The sequence below is a fragment of the Bufo bufo genome, chromosome 7 (assembly GCF_905171765.1).
Source record: "Bufo bufo chromosome 7, aBufBuf1.1, whole genome shotgun sequence".
In the NCBI taxonomy this organism is placed as follows: domain Eukaryota; kingdom Metazoa; phylum Chordata; class Amphibia; order Anura; family Bufonidae; genus Bufo; species Bufo bufo.
Window position 1 is genome coordinate 111,910,588 of NC_053395.1, and position 12,363 is coordinate 111,922,950.

At 46.4% G+C, this 12,363-nt stretch overlaps 1 protein-coding gene across 5 annotated transcripts in view; it reads left to right on the forward strand.

Annotated features, from left to right (window-relative positions):
- The window catches only part of PMS1 (PMS1 homolog 1, mismatch repair system component), a 581,602-nt gene that overhangs the window by 122,538 nt on the left and 446,701 nt on the right, over nt 1-12,363 (forward strand). The gene's annotated exons all lie outside the window — the stretch shown is intronic.

Genomic DNA, 12,363 nt, shown 5'->3' on the forward strand with positions numbered 1-12,363 from the left:
GAGTAGCGCTCCCGCCACCAAGCCTTTACTAAGCCTATTATTACGCACACTAACCCTCCGGAATGGTAAAAATCCAGCCGAAGAACTCTCTGGGCTGCACGGTGTCTACTTTGGAGGACTCCCAACCCCAGAAAGATATGGAGAAATTTGTCAGCCGACAATCGCTTCAACAGGCTCTCACGGAATACCTTGGGGTGTCTTCTTTCCAAAATGGGGTCACTTGTGGGGTAGTTATACTGCCCTGGCCTTTTAGGGGCCCTAATGTGTGAGAAGTAGTTTGAAATCAAAATCTGTAAAAAATGCCCTGTGAAATCCGAAAGGTGCTCTTTGGAATGTGGGCCCCTTTGCCCACCTAGGCTACAAAAAAGTGTCACACATCTGGTATCGCCGTACTCAGAAGAAGTAGGGCAATGTATTTTGGGGTGTCATTTTACATATACCCATGCTGGGTGAGAGAAATATCTCAGCAAAAGACAACTTTTCCAATTTTTTTATACAAAGTTGGCATTTGACCAAGATATTTATCTCACCCAGCATGGGTATATGTAAAATGACACCCCAAAACACATTGCCCAACTTCTCCTGAGTACGGCTATACCAGATGTGTGACACTTTTTTGCAGCCTAGATGCGCAAAGGGGCCCAAATTCCTTTTAGGAGGGCATTTTTAGACATTTGGATCCCAGACTTCTTCTCACGCTTTAGGGCCCCTAAAATGCCAGGGCAGTATAAATACCCCACATGTGACCCCATTTTGGAAAGAAGACACCCCAAGGTATTCAATGAGGGGCATGGCGAGTTCATAGAATTTTTTTTTTTTTGCCACAAGTTAGCGGAAATTGATATTTTTTATTTTTTTTTTTCTCACAAAGTGTCCCTTTCCGCTAACTTGGGACAAAAATTTCAATCTTTCATGGACTCAATATGCCCCTCAGCGAATACCTTGGGATGTCTTCTTTCCGAAATGGGGTCATTTGTGGGGTGTTTGTACTGCCCTGGCATTTGAGGGTCTCCGCAATCATTACATGTATGGCCACGCAATCATTACATGTATGGCCAGCATTAGGAGTTTCTGCTATTCTCCTTATATTGAGCATACGGGTAATGAGATTTTTTTTTTTCGCTCAGCCTCTGGGCTGAAAGAAAAAATGAACGGCACAGATTTCTTCATTCGCATCGATCAATGTGGATGAAAAAATCTCTGCCAAAAAAAAAAAAGGAGGGGAAAGGCATCTGCCAGGACATAGGACCTCTGCCCAACATCCATACCTACTGAGCCCGTATGCCTTGGCAAACCAGATTTCTCCATTCACATCAATCGATGTGAATGAATAAATCATTGCCGGGATTTTTTTTTTTTTTTTTTTATATACAAAGTGTTTGCCAAAGTATATGAACACCGCTGCCTCCTCAGCTCATATGCCTCGGCAAACGTATCTTTTCCTGCAGAGGAGAAATCTCGTCTTGCAGCGCCGCATACACCGACTTTTGTGTAATCTCACAGCAGCGCAATGCTCCTGTCAGAATGCACATCAGTGCTGCAGCTAGTCGATCGGTTGGTCCACCTGGAAGGTAAAAAAAACAAAACAAAAAAGAAAAAACCAGGCCGCAACGCAATAAATTTATTAATTTTATAATAAAATTTGAACGGAACATATAAACCTTATTTAACTTTTTGAACTGAACGTTAACTTTTTTGCTTACCGGTGATTTTTTTTTTTTTTACCTTTATAGGACAAACCTCTCCTTCCCCATGGGACAATGTGCAAAGCGCAAAGCGCCCAAAGATGTGGCGAAGTACATTATGCACTTTATCCCAGGTGAAAGGAGAGGTTTGCAGTAGCTGTGAGTGTAAGGGCCCTAATAGCCCTGTGTGCCTGTTCTGTGAGATGCAATCCCTATGCTAAGTGTACCTGTGTGTGGTACTTCCGGAAACACTCCCCTAAGCATAGGGCAGGGTGGTCAGGGCAGTCAGGACAGAAATAGCGGGTGTCACGCCTTATTCCACTCCTGCTACAGACACAACATCTTTTTCGGGGTGACGGTTGGGTTGAGGTACCAGCAACGACATTGGGGAAATGTCGCTCGTTTAGACGGCTCACTACACTGGTGGATGGGGCCACGGAACCTCCTGGATACAGGAGGTTCTCGTTGATCTCTTTCTGAAATTTGAGGAAGGATCCTTTTCTCCCAGCCTTACTGTAGAGAACAAAACTATTATAGGCAGCCAATTGAATCAAATATACAGACACCTTCTTATACCAGCGTCTGGTGCGTCAGGAAACTAAATAAGGAGCCAACATCTGGTCATTGAAGTCCACCCCTCCCATGAGCGCATTATAGTCGTGGACTGAGAGGGGCTTTTCAATGACACGGGTTGCCCGTTCTATTTGTATTGTCGTGTCTGCGTGAATGGAGGAGAGCATGTAAACGTCACGCTTGTCTCTCCATTTCACCGCGAGCAGTTCTTGGTTACACAAGGCAGCCCTCTTCCCCCCTTGCAAGACGGGTGGTAACGAGCCGTTGGGGGAAGCCCCGGTGACTAGGTCGCACGGTGCCACAGCAGCCAATCTGTTCTAGGAACAAATGCCTGAAGAGGGGCACACTTGTGTAAAAATTGTCCACATAAAGATGGTACCCCTTGCCAAATAAGGGTGACACCAAGTCTTAGACTGTCTTCCCACTGCTCCCCAGGTAGTCAGGGCAACCGACCGGCTCCAGGGTCTGATCTATACCCTCATAGATCCGAAATTTGTGGGTATTGCCTGTGGCCCTTTCACAGAGCTTATACAATTTGACCCCATACCGGGCGCGCTTGCTTGGGATGTATTGTTTGAAGCCAAGGCACCCGGTAAAATGTATAAGGGACTCGTCTATGCAGATGTTTTGCTCAGGGGTATACAAATCTGCAAATTGTTGTGGTCTATGAGGGGCCGAATTTTGTGGAGCCGGTCAAAAGCTGGGTGGCCTCTGGGACGGGAGGTGCTGTTGTCGCTAAAGTGCAGGAAACGCAGGATGGTCTCAAAACGTGTCCTGGACATAGTAGCAGAGAACATGGGCATGTGATGAATTGGGTTCGTGGACCAATATGACCGCAATTCATGCTTTTTGGTTAGACCCATGTTGAGGAGAAGGCCCAGAAAAATTTTAATTTCGGAAACTTGGACTGGTTTCCACCGGAAAGGCTGGGCATAAAAGCTTCCCGGGTTGGCGGCTATAAATTGAGTGGCATACCGATTTGTTTCTGCCACAGCGAAGTCCAAGAGCTCCGCAGTCAAGAACAGCTCAAAAAATCCCAGTGCCGAACCGATCTGAGCTGTCTCAACCTGAACTCCAGACTGGGCGGTGAAAGGGGGAACTACAGGTGCGGCTGAAGTTGGGGACTGCCAATCAGGGTTTGCCAGCACCTCAGGGACTCTAGGGGCTCTACGGGCCTGTCTGTGCGGTGGCTGCGACGGGGTAACTATTGCACGTGCCACCGTACCAGCTTCAACTTCCCTTCTGGTGCTCGCCACTTCACCATGTTATACGGCAGTGCTGGTACTAGGTCCAGGATGGGCTGCGCTGCTGGTGTATGCCTCACCACGTAATCCGACAGCGCCAGCCCCACTCTGCTGGCCTTGAAACGGATCCTGCGCAACCTGTGGTCTAGCAACAAGGGGCCGGGTACGCCTGGTGCTATCAGGGACCTCAACCTCCTCGTCCGAACTTTGGGTCAGACTGCCACTGCTTTCTACGGGTTCATATTCTGACCCGCTAGATTCGTCAGATGAGGGTTCCCATTCCTCATCCCACTGGGTCAGAATCCTGTAGGCCTCTTCAGAAGAATACCCCCTGTTTGACATTTGGACTACTAAATTTAGGGGTATTCCCTGAGACTACCCAAGAAAAAAAGCAAGCCTGTCTTACAAATGGGAGGCTAGCGAAGTACCGGAGGCCGCAGCGATTGATAAATATCAAAACTGATTTTTTTATCGCCGCAGCGCTTGTAAAGTGATTGTGCAGTGATAAAAAAAAATAAAAAATTTTTGTCACTGCGGTGGGGCGGGCGTGGGTGAACGCACGTGTGGGCGACCGATCAGGCCTGATCGGGCAAACACTGCGTTTTGGGAGGAGGACGAGCAAAGGTGATAGTAATACTATTATAGATCTGACTGTGATCCGTTTTGATCACTTACAGATACTATAAAAGTACAAATGCTGATTAGCAATACGCTAATCAGCGAATAAGTGACTGTGGTGGGCTGGGCGCTAACTGGCGCTAACTTCCTAACCAAGGGGCCTAAACTATCCTAAAACCTATCAGTCAATACCAGTGAAAAAAAAAGTGACCGTTTACATTGATCACTTTTTTCCCTTTTACTAGGTGATTGACAGGGGCGATCAAGGGGTTAATTGGGGTGATGGGGGGGTGATCTGGGGCTAAGTGTGGTGTTGGTGGGCACTCACTGTGATGTCTGCTCCTCTGCTGGAACCAACCGACCAAAAGGACCAGCAGAGGAGCAGAGAAGCCATTTAACACCTTATATTTATAAATATAAGGTGTTAGATGGCTTGTGATTCGATTTTTTTAAAATCAGTAACCTGCCAGCGACTATCATTGGCTGGCAGGTTGCTGACGAAATACTCCTTGAACTTTTGCCGGCCCGCGATGCGCATGCGCGGGCCGGCTCTGCCCGAAATCTCGCGAGATGACGCACGGATGCGTCCAGGAGGAATGAATTGACCGCCTCCAGGACGCATCCGTGCGTTAGGCGGTCGGGAGGTGGTTAATGTGAATGGGTGCAATAATCCTATTAAGAGAAGCCAAATTTTTCAGATTTTAAGGTCAGGCAAATCGCAAATAGTTATGCTACAGGAGACGCATTTTAAGAAAGGTCAGGTCCCTAATCTTGCTCAATCCTCCTTTTAAACTTGGTTTCACTCCTGTAACATATCTGCTTCATGTAGAGGTGTTAGCATTTGTGTACATAAAAGTGTTCCCTTGTGTGTAATGGCGGATATTGTGGACCCTGAGGGGGGGTATTTGCTCTTAAAGGGCAAGTTGGGTGGAGTAGAGGTCACCTTATGTAACCTGTATGCCCCTAACAACACTTCCAAATGGTTGCTCAATATTTTGCATAAGATATCAGTTTTTTACTCTGGCATGCTGATTATTATAGGAGGGGACTTTAATTTAACCCTAAATCCTCTCTTGGATGCTTCCACTCGCAGGTCCGCAGTCTCCTCTGGGGTGCTGAAGGGGATACTTAGCAGGATCAGAGATATGGGTTTGTGTGACGTTTGGAGATCCATACATGCTGATAGAAAAGAATATTCCTATTATTCACATCCCCATAAATCTTACCAACGCCTCGATTACTTTCTTGTCTCTGACAGGCTGTTACCCCAGGTTAGTAAGGCTGAAATACACAATATCACTATTTCAGACCATGCCCCGGTATCCCTCTCCTTTATTGTCCCTGGGGCCTCCGGCAGAGAATGGGTTTGGTCTCTCAACCCAACGCTTCTAGAAACTCAAACTGATTCTGATACCTTTGGGAATAAGCTGACGGATTATTTCACACTCAATGCTGTGGCTGAGGCCTCTCTAGCTTCAGTCTGGGAAACTCATAAAGCCGTTGTGCGAGGTGAATTCATAGCATTGGGTTCTTATTTATAGAAAAAACGTGAAATGCGTCTAAACTCCCTGCTGTCCAGAATTTCATCACTGGATCAAGCCCATAAGAGAACCATGTCAGTTGAAGACCTAGAGGCCCTGTCAGCTCTAAGGGGGGAATTGAAAGATCTTTTAAATGTAAAAGCAGCCAAGGCCTATCTTAAAGTTAGGCATAAACAATACGCTCATGGTAACAGAGGGAACAGATTAATGTCGGCCCTTATTAAAAAGAGAAATGATCAGTCCTATATAGCCAAAATGCGTAGTGTTAAAGGAGCTGTAGTGTCGGATACTCAAAGCATAGCCAAAATATTTAATTCATATTATGCCGCTCTATATAACTTACGTAAAGATGAGCCCTCCAATGCCATACAGGACAGGTGCATCCTTACCAATAGCTTTTTAACATCTCTTAATTTACCAACATTGTCACAGACAGACAGCGAATCCCTGACCTCTCCTATCACCCTGGTAGAAGTTCAAAAAGTTCTTAACTCCATCCCCTCAGGGAAGAGCCCGGGCCCTGATGGCCTACCGATTGCATATTATATATATTTTTTCCATGTACTTGGCCCCCATCTGGTGACTTACTTCAACTCCCTTCTAGATGGTGCTTCTCCGGCAAAACAAGCACTTGAGGCTCATATTGTGGTCCTCCCAAAACCAAATAATGATCCAGAAGTTCCCTCTAACTACAGGACCATATCCCTCTTAAACACTGACATTAAACTTTGGGCCAAATTGTTGACACACAGAATCGGCCCATTCTTACAAACCCTTGTCTCTCCTGAACAGACGGGCTTTGTGGGGGGGCGTGAGTGCAGGGACAGCACCTTCAGAGTCCAGATGTTAATACAACACGCTATGAGGAATAAGAAAAGCCTGACTCTACTAAGCACAGCTGCCGAAAAGGCTTTTGATAGAGTAGACTGGAGGTTTATGGAGGCCACTCTTCGCAGGTTTGGCTTTCACTCTAAATTTGTTGGAGCGGTGATGTCCCTGTACTCAGCCCCTCATGCAAGAGTGAGGGTCAATGGCATACTATCCCCTTATTTTAATATTTCTAATGGTACTCGCCAGGGGTGCCCGTTGTCCCCTACCATTTTTATACTCTGCCTGGAGACCCTTATACAAGCAATTAGACAGAATGATAACATCAAAGGGGTTAAAATTGGCCCCACACAACACAGTTGCGGCCTTTGCCGATGACATGCTGTTAATTTTGTCTGACTCTGTCACAGCTTTCCCGGAAGACAGATATTTGACTACCTGGGCTAAATGGCTTGATAAATCATAAGGGGGTCCCTAGGCTCTCCCCTCAATCCTAAATCCTTTAATCAAGTGCCCTTGCTTCCTCCTTAGGTCGGCAATACTAGTACTCCATAGCATTCATGTTATATTACGGTTTCTCTGCTCCATTATTTATATATGAGTCTCTCATTCAGAAGGGGTTAGGGTCATGTCTCCTTATTTAATATGTCTAAGGTCATCTGTGATTTATAGTGTATGCTTACCTATGGCTTTGTATTATTACTGTATTTATACATTGTCTATTGCTTTGTGATCCAGGGGTATGTTGCCCCTTTGGATTTAATTGTTTATTATTGATTATCCCTGCTCAATAAACAGATATTTGAAAGAAAGAAGATATCTCCAATCCTGGCAGTTACAGCAAGGGCCTGGCTGTCTGTAACAGCCAGGCACGTGCTCTGATCATCTGAGCACATCTCCTGTGCACACCCAATCAGCGTGACTTATTTATGTGACAGAATGTACAGTTCCTGTGGAAATTGGGAGGGGTGGGGTGGGGGGTTAAATTATGTCTCCTTCCAGTAGGCTCCCTAAAGGGAAGGCAGGGAAGGTTTTTCGCCATCCGTATTTCAGACACTGCTTGGCTGAAAAGTTTCAAAGCACCTGCCAGCAACAGTCTGTAAAAACCACCCACAGATGACATCCGTGTTGCGTCCATGAGTTTCATGGACTTATATAATATAATGTGTACCGTATATGCCATAATATTCCAAGATATAGAACAAAATAAGGCATACATCCTTGGAGTAGTCAAGTTCTGTGAAAAACCACTGATGGTAAATACACACATTAACCTACTTGGCGGTATTCAGGAGCGTGACTCGGGGTTAATTTTCGCTGCCAGGAGCGGTAACCCCGAGTTACGCTCGGGGTAACATTGCAGAGTCCCCTCACCTTCTGCCGGCGATCCGGCGATGTCCACCGCTGTGATCGCCGGCGAGAGCGCATTTGACTTCCTGGTTCCGTTCCCTGCGAGCAGCAGCTGCACATGGGAGCGGAACTGGGCGGGAAATTCTAATAAATATATACAGAAAAAGTGACACACACACACATAAAATAGGTTATACACTGTAATCTGAGAGGATTACACTGTATAACCTCAGATCTGACTGTACAGTGCCCCTTGCCTGACATTTTACTGTCATTTGTGCCCATAAAATACATTTATAACATGGCATCAAAAAAGCGCAACTTTACTTCAAAAGCGGTTTTGGACCAGTTGAGTGACAGTGACACAGAGGTGCTCTCAGAACTGAGCGATAGTGAGTCGTGGGGAGATTTGTCGTCTGACACTGATCTGGCAAGTGAGAACAGCGATGATCCTACACCTGACCTCAGCCATGTGCGCACTTGGTGCCCTATTGACTGCGATACGGACCAGGTAGCGCCCCCCAAGATTCCTGTTCACTGGATCACCTGGGATGAAGGTAGATGTTGAGCGTGACAACCCTCTGGCATGCCTGCAATTATTCCTCACTGAGGAGGTAATTGAAAAAATTGTCACGGAAAAATTGTCACGGAAACAAATCGCTACCAAGAGCAGCAATCCGCTACGCTGCATGCCACCTTTTCCAGAGCAGAAAGTGGGAACCGGTGACCAAAGAGGACATGTGGCAGTTTCTGGGACTCATCATTCTTCAGGGGGTGATGGGGAAACCACTCCAGAAATGGTACTGGACCACCAATAAGTTACTGGCCACTTCATTTTTTGGCACCGTGATGTCAGAATACCGGTTTTCCCTCATCATGAAGTATTTCCACTTCATGAACAATGAAGAATTTGATGACGCCACGCATCCTGCGCCCAAACAAAAAAAAAATCTGGGAGGTATGGCAAATTATTGTGACCAATTTCCAGCGGACCCACGTGCCAGAAAGGGACGTCAGCGTAGATGAAAGTTTGATGGCCTACAAGGGACGCCTAAGCTGGATACAGTACATTGCATCCAAAAGAGCGCGGTTTGGCATCAAATCCTACATGCTCTGCGAGTCATCCACTGGGTACATCTGGAATTCGGTCATTTACACCGGTAAAGGCACAAAGTTCAACCTCGGGTACAGCGGCTATGGGATGGCCACATCATCTGTCCTTACACTGCTGGAGCCATTGCTGAACCAGGGATATTGTGTGACCATGGACAATTTCTACACGTCTCTGGAACTGTATGAGGTTTTGCTACAAAACAAGACTGATGCATATGGTACCGTTAGGCCTAACTGACGTGACATGCCATCTATGTTTGCCAAAAAAAACTCAAAACGGGAGAAATGGTTGCCTGGCAGAAGGGTAAGATGATGGCAATGCGATGGCGAGACAATAAGGACGTGTGTCTCGTGAGTACTGTGCACAATACTTCTACTGCCATGGTCCACTCAAAAGGTGGGAAAGATGTGCTGAAGCCGCAAGTCGTTATAGACTATAATAATACCATGGGAGGTGTCGACCGAGCCGATCAGGCAATGACATTTTATCCGGCTATGCGCAAACAGCAAAAAAAATATTATAAGAAGATCTTCAGGCATCTTCTGGAACAATGCCTTTGGAATGCATATATCCTGCAGAGAGCAAAGAGTGACAAGCCTCTTGTTCATTCTGAGTTTATATGGAAGGTGGTTGAGCGGATTTTTGTCAACCACCAGACGCCATCAGTAGCTGTGAACAGACCTGGACGTCGTGCTGTTGACGTTGTCAACCCAGAACGCCTGACTGGTCGTCACTTTATCGACTTCATCCCGCCAACCGCAAAAAAAGCAGCACTTACCAAGATGTGTGTGGTTTGCTGCTCAAAGAGAGATGGCAATAGAAAGAAAGTCCGAAAAGAAACCAGGTTCCATTGTCCTGATTGTGACGTCGGACTTTGTGCAGTCCCATGTTTCAAAATGTATCACACTCAGGATGTTTATTGAATTTTCTGTGTTTGACAAATTTCATTATTTTTATTACATTATTAAATTATATTATTTATTAGATGATAATTCATGATTTTGTGTTTGAAACTTTATCACATCTGGGATGTCTACTAAAGTCTTGTTTGGTCAGGTTTAAGTAAGTAATTACTAAGAATTGCAAGCCTACAATACAGAACACCAAATTTCATGCAAAAAATTGTACCACTTTTGGTACAAAATTCCTGACATAATCATACCGCCAGGGAGAAATCAGAAACCTGCTTAGTAGAGTGGTTGATGTTAGACACTGCTGACAGTGTTGCTCTCTTTTTATGTGCCTCCGATTAAAAAAACTAACAAAAAAAAACCTAACTTTTATTTGATGCAAATGAGCAGGGGTGTTGCCCCTACTACCTGAAGCTCCGTTCTCCCTCCTCCTGCCATGCCCTGATCATCTTGATTGACAGGGCCGGGCAGTGTTCATGTGATCCTGTCTGGCCGTGACTTAAGCGAAACTCTCACACCTGCGCAGTGCTGTGGCACAGGCATAGTAAAGGAATGATGCTTCTGGTCGCAGACTTCCTTACTGCACCTGCGCCGAATACGTCTTCCAGGTGTACTGTGAAGTAGGGATCGACCGATTATCGTTTTTACCGATATTATCGGCCGATATTCAGGATTTTGACAGTTAACGGTATCGGCATCTATTTTGCCGATATTCCGATAACGTATGGGGAACACAGATCGCGCTGCTCAGCGCTCTCTGTGTTCCCTCAGCAGCACAGGGGAGAAGGAAGCAGTGTCTCCCTCCCCCTGTGATGCTGCTGCCGCCAATGAGAGGAGAGAAGACAAGAGGAGGGGAGGGGCTGTGGCCACTGCGCCACTAATGATGTTGACTTATTCATTCAAATTGAACAGGAGGTGGGAGCTGGCTGCAGAATCACATAGCCGGCTCCCGACCTCTATGAGCGGTAGCTGCGATCCGCGGTAGTTAACCCCTTAGGTGCCGCGGATCGCAGCTACCGCTCAGAGGTCGGGAGCCGGCTATGTGATTCTGCAGCCAGCTCCCGCCTCCTGTGTATGAATAAATGAGAGATTTATGTTCATTGGTGGCGCAGTGTGGCCCCCTAAGCCACCCCCGTATTAAAAACATTGGTGGCGCAGTGCGCCCCCCACCCCAGTATTAAAAACATTGGTGGCGCAGTGCGCCCCCCACCCAAGCCCCCCCAGTTTTAATCATTGGTGGCAGTGGCCACAGGGTCCCCTCCTCCTCCGATCGGAGCCCCAGCAGTGTAAGCCTGGGTCTCTGATCGGTTACCATAGAGCCCTGGCTGCCATGGTAATCTCCATGCTGCTGTGTGCACAAAGCACAGAGCAGCAGGGACAGTGTGACATCTTATTCACCCTGATAGAGATCTATCAGGGTGAATAGGACAAGGGCTCTAGTCCCTAAGGGGGTTAAAAGTTAGTAAAAAATAAACAGAAAAATATTAAGTATAAATAAAAAAAAAAGATTTACAAAAACAAACAAACTACACATTAACAATAAAAATATTCATTTTCAGCAGATGTGTGTAGGAATTATTTTTTTTCAAAAATGAAATTTCACAGAATATCGGTATAAATTATCGGCCATCGGCCTGAAAGTTCACAAATTATCGGTATCAGCCCTAAAAAAATCTATATCGGTCGATCCCTACTGTGAAGTACCGTATTTTTCGCCCCATAAGACGCACTTTTTCCCCCCTCTTATGGGGCGAATGCTGACATTTTTACATCGCAGGCTGCGATGTATGAGCGAGCGGGGAGGGACTGGGAGAAGGAGCTGGTGGCGGGCTATTGCGGCGGGGCCGGTGCAGTCACTGTACTCCGGCCCCGCCGCTCTAGTGCTGCACTATACAAATATAAAATGTCTCATTTAATTAAAAGTGATTAAACATGCCCCCCCACTTTTAATATTACCGTACACCCTAACAGCTTCTGTAGAAGGCAGGCCGGGCGAGCGGCAGCGTAACTCTTTGATGTCATGTGCCTGTGCCGCCTACTTTATGAATGAAGCTGTTAGGGTGTACGGTAATATTAGGAGTGAGGGGGCATGTTTAATCACTTTTAATTGAATGAGACATTTTATATTTGTATACTGCAGCGGGGGGGGGGGGGGAATATGTGGATGACAGTATTATGGGGGACATCTGTGGATGGCACTGTTAAGGGGTGTGGGGTCTGTGGATGGCACTGTTATGGGGTGGGGGGGGGGTCTGTGGATGGCACATATATAACAGTGCCATCCACAGATCCCCCATAACAGTGCCATCCACAGATCCCCCATAACAGTGCCATCCACAGATCCCCCATAACAGTGCCATGCACAGATCCCCCATAACAGTGCCATGCACAGATCCCCCATAACAGTGCCATGCACAGATCCCCCATAACAGTGCCATCCACAGATCCCCCATAACAGTGCCATCCACAGATCCCCCATAACAGTGCCATCCACAGATC